General features: G+C 42.3%; 1 protein-coding gene across 1 annotated transcript in view; it reads left to right on the top strand.

Moving 5' to 3' along the window:
* The window catches only part of DPH3 (diphthamide biosynthesis 3), a 49,632-nt gene that overhangs the window by 22,676 nt on the left and 14,880 nt on the right, over positions 1–12,076 (top strand). The window lies entirely within an intron of this gene.

Below are 12,076 nucleotides of genomic sequence, written 5' to 3'. Positions count from 1 at the left end.
CTATGCTGACAGCTAATTTGCAGGGGCTCCCAGTGGTAAGCATGAGTTTGCAGTGGCACCCTGTGCTGAGCATGAGTCTGTAGCTGGTCCCTAGGAAGAATGTCTGCTCAGAATGGAACCTGCAGAGCGAGAGTCCAAAGTGTTAAGTTTGAATCCGGGCACTGTTGTATGCTGAAACGCAGCTGGATCGTTAACTTGTGCCAATTGTGGTAGTGCCATATGCTGAGTGAGACTCTGAAGTGGTGCTCCTAGCATGCTGTCCCCAGATAACTCTGGGCCATCGAGAATGCCACTTTACAATCATTGTTTCAGGTGTGGCAGTCAGATTTGTTCACTTGAAATGAACCATTGCTACATATTCCAGAATGCATTAGAGTGATAAAGTCCAGAGCTGAAAGACTGCCCCCCTGATTTCATGGACTTATCTGGCAATAGTATCCTAATTGTATTCAGATGGTTAACTATGCACTTAGGTCACTCTGTCATAACCATTCAACAATCAAATTGCAATTTGACTCACAAGGCTGATTCTAGGAGTCAACTGTCCTAGTTTGATATTCATGTAACCAATCACTTATGTTAAAAGCCCAGTTCCTGTGCTATTACTTCAAACTCGAATTGCCCCCTAAAGGATCCCTCAAAGAACTGATTTGGCTAGGCATTGAAGATCACAAGCTCCAGTGGGAATCCTATGCAAGGAACTCACTAGAATCTTTGGACGCGCAGAGCATTATGGAACAAAACCTTCCGCCAAAGTTAACCTCCAAAATTGTAGCCAATAATGCAAAAACAATATCAGGAGAAGATGACCTTCAAGAATTGGTGCAAATGGCTCATGCAGATGTATGTGTGCTTCTTTACCAAGACCAGGGAAAAGCGTCATATGTATCCAGTCATGTGAAAATGATTTTAAAAAAAGAACTTATAAGGCTCAGATGTGGACTAATCCAGTGAAAAGCATACAAATTAGGGCTCCTGAAAGACATCTCTGCTCATTATTATCGACTGTGCAATTTTAGGCAGGAGTCTTTGATGCACATTATTTATCTTTGCTCTTGTTTAGAAAGTTTTAAGGTGCTACTGGTTAAAGCCAATAATCCACCATTTGGGCATAAATAAATGTAACCAGGCCATCTCTGCATGCTTGAGCGGTGTGAATGCACAGCTCTCTGCTGGGTGTGTGAAATGCCTCTGGGGAGCACTTAAGTTATTGAACCCGAGCCCCTCGGATAGCTAAAGAGGTATGCTGTACGCCTCCACTGGACTATACTATGAATGATAAAAATGTATCTATCTATCTTAGCTTAAGGACGGGGCAACCAAAACAAACAAAACAATCTGCTCTATTACAGTTATACATATGAAAAAGTATCGAAAGTAGTCCATCTAGGAAAGTTTCTTTACTGTCTGTGGAGCATTAATTCTATTCAAATCAATCTTTATTCGCTCGCAATCACAACCATAAAAAATACAATTCCAGAGCAAATACATTAAATACAGTATCATAGATAAATACCAATAAATAATAGAATAAAATCACATTTAAAACAATGTATCATAAAAGTATTTCCACTTGATATCAGTCGGTCTCGATTGTCTTGACCTCACAGCTGACCGAAGAAAGGAGGTTACTGCAAAAATGGTGTTTTCGTTTGACAGAAGCCGCAAATGCAGAAGCGCTACACATGCCTGTGTAAATTTCAGGGCTTTCAGGAGAGGCCGCAGTAACTGCTTCCTAGGCCGGCTAAAGTATTTACAAAGAAGCACAATATGCAGGGTATCCTGTGGAGACCTTCGGTCGCAGCCACAGTGCCCTAGCATACTTGATTGAAACCAGCCCGATGGGGTGACCAGAAGATGGTTTAGGTGGTTAAAGCTAAAACGTGCCACCAGAAACCTGTCCCTTTCGCTACTAAGAAGAGAAAGGTAAATCTCCATTCCCGGCACAGTTTTCAATAATAAATGCGCCTGCACTGCAGGCTTCGCAAGCTCTATGCATTCACATTGAGAAAGGGCATGCTTAGAAAACAAGTCTCTAACATGTCTAAGCTCTCGAGAACTCGGGGAATCATAATTATGAAAGATATATCTGCCCTGCCTAAACTAGTGAAAGACTCCTTTACTTAAGAGATCCATGGAATTTTATGCACATTGTCAAGTGACAAACAGTCCGTCAGAATCAAACGACTTAACTGGGCGCCTTCCCTGGACCATATGAACACAGCAGAGGCTTTACGGCCACCAAGTCAGCAATACACTTGACACCAAGCTCTTCATGGACAGAAAAGGACGGAGTGCTTTGGGGAACCCTCAGGATCAGCTGTAAAAACTTGTTTTGTGCAAGCTCAATCTTATGCATAGGAGTGTACCCCTACACTTCACTGCCATATATGACCTTGAAGAGGCATTTGGAGTGATAAAGATTTATTAGAACACTTCGCGATCAAGAACCCAGTCTCCGGGCATAGCTTGCTATGACCCCTATTTACTTTTTATTATCACACAACTTTCCCTCCACCAAAGGTTTTCAACTCAGGTCTGTGTCAAAAAGCATTCCCAGATATGAGAAAACCGGGAGCTTAGCCAGTGTATGGCTCCCTACCTTAAAACCTTTGGTCCTAGTCGACCGAGGGTCAACTACCAAAACGTATGATTTTGTGAAGTTGCCCGTCAGGTCCAAACTGTTCATAAAGGATAGAAACCTATCTATTAGAGCCTGTAAACCCACTGCTGTGCAGGCCATAAGCACTGCATTGTCTGCGTACAGTAAAGCTGACAGTGATTTCGCACCTACTGTAGGGCAGACAGCATGTGCTGATAGAAGAGCATGTTCTAAGCCGTTAATGTACAAGGTGAACAGAAACAGCACAAGTATGAACCCTTGACGAACACCCCTTACACATTTAAACTGTTCTATAAGGCCCACCCCCTGTGAGTATCTAACCGCTGCTGTGGTAGTAGGATTACAATATCAGGGTCAGCACCCAGTGAAAGGAGCAAGTCCCATAACATCTTCCGATTTACCCTATTGAAAGCAGACGTAAGGTCCATAAATGATAAAAACAAAGAGCCAGGCTGGGCCACAATATATTTATTAACTATTAGGTAGAGGTTTAGACACTGATCAATCATTGATTTACCCGGCCGGAAACCATACTGAACCTCTGTTAATATCTCATTAGTGTCTACCCATAGGGACAATCTCTCTGATTGGACCCTACCAAGGACTTTTACGACTGCATCAATATGAGAAATGGGACGATAATACTGTGGGTTATCCTTGTCACCTTTCTTAAAAAGCAAAACTATAATAGCAGAAGACCAAGATAACAGAACTCCTTCCCTTACTGCTGCGATTAGAACCAGAGTCAAAACTGGACCCCCAACCTCGATGTTGTGTAGAAAAAGGTCCAGTGGAATACAGTCAGGTACTGGAGCCCTATCGCGGAACAGAGCCTGGATTCCCTGACATACTTCCTCAAGGAAAAAGTAACATTAGTTCTTCCCAGTACCAGGTCTGTCTCCTCCTCAGTCCCTTCAGTGAGTCCAAAATTATACGCACCCTTAAAATGTTCTACCCATTGCTGAGCAGTGATATGAAATATAGCTGGCACTAAAGGCTCCAGAAAGCAAGGCCTATTTATGACCCGCCAAAAATATGCACTATCCTTCAACTCACCAGCTTGTATTAGATCTTCCCAGGCCAACATCTGTTGAGTTTACTTCATTTTTTTAAGTGCCCCCTTATAATGTGCACAACAACTAGCAACAAGCTTCTTGTTGCGAGGAGATTGCTTAAGAGCTGACTTCAGAATGCAAAGGGCCATTGAGCCCTCACTATCAAACCATTTAGGGCATTCTCAGCGTCCCTTACCTTCAGGGACCGTTAGCAAGGCTGAAACCTGTGAGATTGTCACAAAAGAGCTTAGAATTTCTCTCCCCAAAACGGAGGGATCCAGACAGATAATTGTCTCCTGCTGGCAAGATGAAAAAAGTGAATGATCGAAGGCCTTAGGATCTCCCTGCAACCACCTCAACCACCTCCCTTGATCAGATAGGGTGAGTTAACCTAGCATCTTATGAGAGGACCCCAGCCCACACACCACTCCCTCAACTACTAGAGACAAGGGGTTATGGTCACTGAAAGGGCTGTGGATAATATGAAAGGTTACAGTAGACCAAGTTCAGGCGAGCCGAAACAAAAATAAAATCAATTATTGTAGGACTACCCTTCCCTTTGAATGTGGTCAGGAACTGCTGCCTTGATGAGTTTATCAGCTTATCTAAGGTAAAAACCAGATTATGGGTATGTTTGAAACTGTTTAATTCAGAACCTTCAGGCGTGTGTTCCATTTGAAGACCATTCATAATCGTTCATCTTGATTTAATATGAGTAGATGTTTGGGGGTTAAAAAAGACAGATGTCAGTTAAAGTCCCCTACTAAGACAAGCTTCTCCTGTTCAAGGCTGCCCCCAACAATGAATCAATAGCACCACTTAAAGCTGCAAGATTTTGCATTGTAATAATTGATCACGACAAAAGAGATAGATCTCACAACATGCATCTTATGCCCTGAGAAACCTGATAGTCCCACTTAAGATCTTTAATGGAGCCACAATGCTCTAAAGCAACAAAAATAATTAAACCCCCCTTAGCCCTCCCCGAAACTGACTCCACTGCAGTACAGAAAAATGTTTTATACCGCTCCAGGACAAAAATATTCGGAACTTCCCACGTATCCTGCAAATAAATAATGTTATGAGACTTAACAAACAAGATCCCAGATTAAGTCTCATAAAGATTAAGTCTCTGGTGGTATCCCAGCCAGACTGAATGCCAGACTTAACTCACTACCTTTGCTCATAGTTGCTAAGAGGAGGCGGATGGGGATTTCGCCTTGCCAGACAAGTTATGGGGAAATTAGTTGGCCCTTCAGTGTGAGGATCTATGGATCAGATCCTTTTCTTTTCTCTACAAAACAGTGAAACCAGCCTGGCTAAGACGTAATCACTTGTTCACCCTGCACCGGGCCTACCTCTCACCCCTAAGGCTTTCCAAGTTTCTTTCAGGGAAGAAATGTAATAAGTGTAATCTGGTGGCAGCTTCAGACACTCACATGTTTATGGAATGCCCGGCTATTGGGCTGTTCTGGGAGGAAGTAAAAGTCACCTTGGATTCAATCTTAAGTATATCATTGAATATTACTCTCCCGCTAATTATTTTTGGACTGGAGGAAAATATAAACGGACAGGCAAAGTCCTTTCTTTTTTACTCTATCATCTTGGCAAGACGACAAATATGTAAATTTTGGGTGGAAGCCAAAGCCCCATCACACGCAGCTTGGCTAACCTCATTGTATGAAACTTCTAATACTGACTTGGCCAGATCATGTTCTAAAAGAAATCTGTCCTTCTGGGATTTGTTAATAAACTGAAGATGGGATACCGTTTTTTTTTTCCCCAGGGTCCGATGATTATGTCAATAAGGCTCCAGAAGATTTTGGGAAGTGGTCTCTCCCGTACGTAATTCCCTGGTCGGTCATCATAGACTGGAGTTTCTCAGTTTTTTCTACTTAAAGGGGTAGTCTCCCGCCTATTAAACAAATTCTGCCCGGAAAAGGACACGAAGGTGGATAAATCGACAAAATACTTCAAGGCAGATATGTGTGGTGGTTGGCTTCCCTTTTGTGGATGGAGGTAATGGCAAATGAACCCCCCTTAGCCCTCCCCGAAACTGACTCCACTGCAGTACAGAAAAAGGTTTTATACTGCTCCAGGAAAAAAATATTCGGATCTTCCCGCGTATCCTGCAAACAAATAATGTTATGAGACTTAACAAACAAGATCCCAGATTAAGTCTCATAAAGATTAAGTCTCTGGTGGTATCCTAGCCCGACTGAATGCCAGACTTAACTCACTACCTTTGCTCGTAGTTGCTAAATGGTTACCAATTTGGCTTGGGCTGCAAGAGCCTTGAATGCTTTGGATAATGCCTGCAACTGTCTTACACATTAGCTGGCTCTGACGTCGGGCATCTCAAGGCCACTGTTTTCTATATACTTCTCTACTTGGACCCTTCTTCAGTCCAGGTGGATGCCATTGTATTGTTTTTGATGTGAAATTACCTCTGTGTTAACGTTTCTTGGTGCCGCCCACGCCTCATCTAGCCCAGCTGTTACTTTACAGGTAACCTACTACTTCCAGTGCTCCTGAGATGTTCAGGAGGCACATATGCAACCCTACCATGACAAACATGCACCACCCTCCGTCTGATTGTTTGTCATTTTTAAATTTATTAAACTGAGCCTAATGAAAAGAAGGCACATACTCTAGCAAAATGTATACATTGCAATATTGAATTTTTTTGCAAGATTTATCCACTACGCTGTGCGACGCAGCCCCCATCTATTGAAATCTAGGAACTATTTCAGATCACTTCAGTGTGTTCACAGACATAAGCTTTGTAATGTAATCATGTCTGCTCTCATTGTCGTTAGAAGCTCCTTTCTTCCAAGGCTAGTTTAATCCTGCTCTCAGATGTATGACTGTAATATCTTGTCTGGTTTTGGCGTTCCTTTTCTCTTGACACTGATTGTCCCCACTTTGTGCCTGGTGTTCTAAACCTCTTGACACCTGTCTAAGGTAGTGTGCATATGAAATGTCACCTCAAATCTAGCCTAGCGATGCCTTCTTCTTTGCCATCACTCTACTGGCATCCTTCTTCAAGGCTGCCAGCTTGTCCACGGTTATCCTGCAAAACACTTCTACTGAGTCTAAATGAATACCCAAGAATACCGGGTTTGTTATGGGGCCCACAGACTTCTCTCAAACCAATTGTACACCCAGTGAGGCTGTTAAAGTTTTGAAGGCTCCAGTAGTGTGGTAAATTGATCAGAGTCTGTCTCTTCCACGGAGAGGTAATCATTCAGGTAATGTAGTTTCTGCCCTTGAAGGTGCTACCTTTGCTGAGTTTGAAGTTACAATAGTACTCCTTTGGCAAAGTAGGATTGGCTGTGTACTTGAAAGCCTAGGAGATGGTAGCTGCTAGGTGGAGTGTTGAAATGCTTACTCTGTGCTTGCCTTTGCCATTAGTGTCCTTCGCCCCTGGCCTTAAACAATTCACTTCCATCATCAATGGAAGTGTAAGATACCGAGCAGTGAACTTGGTTTATCTCCTCATTCACTGACTCCCCTCCGAAAATGAGAGGAGGTGTAGCTGTCATTGTAATGACCAGGCTGTTTTCTGTACAGCTGCTAGCAGTGACACAATGAAGTTACATAATGGCTGCTACTTGAAAGAACATTCTTTCTGGCCCAACCATGATGATTTGTTTGCCTGCCACTGATGGGTGGTTGGGTGCTGAAATAAGGTTCCTACTTACTCTACTAACAGCTGGGTCTTCTTGTGAAATTGTGAAGCTTGTCTCCAAACTTGTCGACTGTTGAGCATCTCTCTTTAGTGGTAATTGTTCAATAGCTTTCTCAAGTAAGTCTTCAAAATTGTTGACACTGCCAGTTTGAATTCATGGGGACATCAACCTTGTCTCTACCTAGCACTATGTTCTTGTCACATGTCTGTGTTAAAAGCAGGATTCTGAACTTCTATAGGGATCTGCGATTTCTGTGGATGTCTTTGTTTTCACTGAATGCCTTGTCTTTGCTGCATATAGATGCTATGGCTTTCCCCACATGTAGAACAGACATGCAAAATTCACATGCTGGACCCCACTTGCATTCACCTTTTATCGATCTTCCAGCACTATTTCTCTTGGACCTCTCAGCTGCCTTTGACACAGTTGACCATGCCACTCTAATTCAAAGACTCTACGAAGTCGGCATAGAGGGAGAGGACTGCTCTCGACTGGATCACACCCTACCTTCAAAACAGATCAAATGTCATCCATACCCCCCTTTCTCATCCAAACTGTACTTCACAAAAGCAGGGGTCCCTCAAGGCTATCCTGTCACTCATGCTTTTCAACATATACATGAAGTAATTACCAGCACTGATCATTGAATTTTACCTCACATGCTAACACTATGCAGATGACACACAAAAACTCCTTAAACGGGAAAGCCCCAAAGACATTGGAAACTCACAAATTTTCACTTGCCTCTGAGCCGCTAATCAGTGGATGACATGGAGCTCTCTCAAATTGAATGTTTCCAAAATGGAAATATTCCCGTGGCGATTAGAAAAATTATGACCCACTCTGCCTGGCCTCATGATCTGAGAACACACCCAGAGTATCTAAGGAAGTAAGAAACCTCTAAATTACCATGGACTCCAAGCTATCAATGAATGCTCAAGTGAACGAACTAGCAAGATCAAACTTTTTTTTCTATCAAAACTGTCTGCCGCATCTTTACCACCTGGGATTTCCACACAAGGTCCAGGCTACTATCTCTCTTGTAGTGTCTAAACTCGTTTACGCCAATAGCCTCTACCATGGACCATCTTTAACAACTATGAAAAGACTACTACGGATTCAGAACTCTGCTGCGAGTCTACTCCTACATGTAAAGCCACAAGCCCACATCTCCCCTGCCGTGAAGGCCCTACATTGGTTATTGGTTGCCAGAAGATCCACATTCAAGCTGCTTTGTATCACTCACAGAGAGATACATGGAACAGGGCCGATCTTCATCAGGAAAAAAAATCACCAAATACATTCAACAAAGGAACCTCTGCTCTAGATTGGCACCTCGCCTCAAAATCACACCTTACAAAATAAAAAGCATAGCATAAGCATAAGATCTACAACTAACTATCTTATCTTTAAAAGACTACTCGAGTTGGCTTTTCCCCACATAACCACTATACTCAAACATAAATATACAGCATACCCCTGTATATATAAGCATTTATTTGGATTATATGCATGTATCTATATATGTGTATTTCTTTGTACAATTGTGTATAATAATTATGTTTATAAATCTATAGATATTCGTTTGGTCTGCTTAAAAAATTCACATATTACCTATGGTTATATTCTATGTTTAACTTGTATATAGGTCACTGCATAAATAAGTAAATGTTTATCATAAATATTTATCTACAATTTTTTCACTATTGAATTATTAAAAGGAAAATATATATATATTAGTTTAAAGTACAGCAACACTTGAAAGTCTGTGTTTATTAAATACAACTTACATCTAGATATATTACCTTTCTTATACATAAATACCTTCCATGTACTTATGTATCTTTATATTTATTGCTCTACTCCTAATTCAGCATCTCCAATTCACTACCCTACATCTCACCCTATACCCCTCTCAATATATCCTATACCTCCACTCTTTGACTCATCCCAAATCTCATTTTACTACTCTCTCCAATGTACTACCTTATTTCTCACCCTATACCGCTCTCAATATATCCCTTATCTCCACTCTGACTCATACCAAACCCCATTCTACTACTTTATCCCTAAATTAACCTTTCTAGACTTTTTCCTCCTCTACTGCATCTTGCATCATCTCAAACCTCTTTTACTATTTAGATCTCCCAAACAAGCCTTTCTAAACCCTTCCCTCATGTATCCCTCCTAGACCCATCCGATACCTCATCTTTCTCCCTAACCCACTTCTGGAGACTCTTTCCCCCCCCTTCCATCTCTCCTATACTCATCCCAAACCTCCTCCTACTGCCGTCTTCTATCCACCCACAATCCTTTTCAACCCAACTAACAGACTCACCTGTCCACCGCTAAAACAAATTTCATATTTCCTTATACTAATTCACCACTAATCCTTTTTGGGTTCCAGAGTAGCGTGCTACTTGCCAAAATGTTCTTAGTCCTCGTGAGGGGTTGTTAAGTGCTATATAAATACATTTGTCAGTGCCTATACGGCTTTCCTTTTAGTGACACCGCTTTTTCTTAATTTCCTTGGCCATTTTCTGGAGAAAGTGCTGCTTTGGCTTATTCACCCACTCTCCAGCTACCACCGTATTGTGCACTTAATTTGATATGTCCTCATCCATGTTGAGCCACATCCACATTTTAAACTGAGTGCTTGATCATACTGTGATCATACTGCAACTGTGCTTGATTCCCATACACTCTGATCCTGCTGCATTGTGACTCCTACAAAAGCAGGTCATCTGCATAGTGTGGTTATTTTTTATGTTTTGCCTACCCAGCGATTGTGCTGTGCTTGCTTAATCTCTTTTAACAAAACAAAAGTCTTAAAAGGTGCTTAGAGATTGTCCATTACTTACCTTTACTTGGCTCCTATGTCATTTTCATTTCCTTTCTTCCTGTTGGTCAGCCCCTCCTCCAGCTTCCTGCTCGGCTTCACGTCTTTGTCCTTGGTGTGGAGTGTGGACCAAGTTCTGCTTCCAGGTGCCAGTATCCTTTTACTGGCCGCACACTTATACATACTTTATTATTATTCTATTTTTTGCTTGCCCATCCCTCCCACCACCTCACTTATGTTGATAAAATGCCCCTTCCCTGTTTGTTACAGTCCTGTCTCTCCCACCATCTCGCTTCCATCAGAGCATACCCTTTCCCCACTCAGTCGCTAGTCAAAACTTGTTTTATAAAGCACAAAGTCGACTGGAAGGACTTGAAGCACTTTTCATGAGCGCTAGTTACTTTACTAGAGGACACATTCATTTATACAGGCACAGGGTAATAAGTGTTTTCCCCAGAATCACAGGGTGTTGAGCCATGGCCGAGACTCAAACCTAGTTCCCTAGCTTATCCAGTATTGGGGTATCTTTCATAGATTCACATGCCTGAATCATTCCCCGTCGCCGAGGCCGGAGTCCCCGGTAAATAAAAAGTAGTGCAAAAGTGTTAGTAGTAGTAGTAGGCCCAAAGAAAAGGCCTAAAGCCTAGTTCTTAGCAGCCTATCTACCTCATTTTGCAAAAGAACCCAAGAATTGGTAACAACGAATCAGACATCAGCACCCTTCTAGAACCCTCTCAGCAGAGCCAGTTCTCCTCAGATTTTCCTAGCACAAGTGGGAAGTAAATGTCCCCAAAACATCGAGAACTGACTCTACGGGTATGAGGGTGGGTGCATGTGAATCTATGAAACATACCAATACTGGATAACTGTAGTTACAGGTAAGTAACTTATTTTCTTATTCAGTATTGAGGTATCTTTAATAGATTCACATGCCTGAATCAGAGTAGCGAGCAGTATACCAAGTACACAGTCGTTTGCGGATGGTGGGAGACTAGTGCTGATACTCTCCCAGTTGCATCCACATCTCGTTAATAAGAGGTATAAGAAAAACAATCTTAAAATTCGAAATATGCAAGCTACAAAGAGAAAGCAGCATGTAGCGCAATAACATTCTTAGTGAAACATGACATTTTTATAGAACATGCTATTGTCATGATAAAAGATAGTAAAATATATACAAATAGACATATATAAAATGCAAAAAGTAGAAAAAGGTACCTGAAAACCATCTCAGAGGAAAAGATGTCACAGGACAGCTTGTCCGACCGCTGCATCGTCTTGATGCGTAGATTGGAGGCAGTAATGTCTCGTAAAAGTGTGGACCTTCTTCCAAGTCGCAGAACGGCAGATATTCTCCAGAGTCACCCCAGCAAACAATGCTGTAGACGCTGCTACCGTTCTTGTGGAATGGGCCTTGGCTTTCCGTAATAAAGGCCTGTAAGCTTTGTCATGGCAGAAATGGATCGTTGATGCTATCCATCTGGCAATAGTGGATTTTGTAACTGCATTCCCCAGGGTAGCTTGGCCATAAGCCACAAACAACTGGTCAGACTTCCTAAGGTCCTTTGTCTTCTGAAGATAGAATTTGAGACATCTCTTGATATCAAGTGATTGTAAGGCTCGCTCCACTGCAGTAGATGGGTTAGGAAAGAAATCAGGAGCCATGCGTGTAAATTTAGGGACTGAGGGTCCGGGTGGAGTACCTGACCTCTGTTCCTCGACAGCATTTTGGGCGTCGGAAGAAGACGGATAGGCTGGTCCTGGGATAATAGCAGAAGCTCCTGAAACCAGTACTGGCGTGGCCATCTGGGAGCAATCAGGATGAGACGGCAGCCCTCCAACTTCATCTTGCGTATGACTCTCGGTA

This window comes from Triturus cristatus, chromosome 8 (genome assembly GCF_964204655.1).
Source record: "Triturus cristatus chromosome 8, aTriCri1.1, whole genome shotgun sequence".
Lineage (NCBI taxonomy): Eukaryota > Metazoa > Chordata > Amphibia > Caudata > Salamandridae > Triturus > Triturus cristatus.
This window is presented reverse-complemented; position numbering and strand designations above follow the sequence as displayed.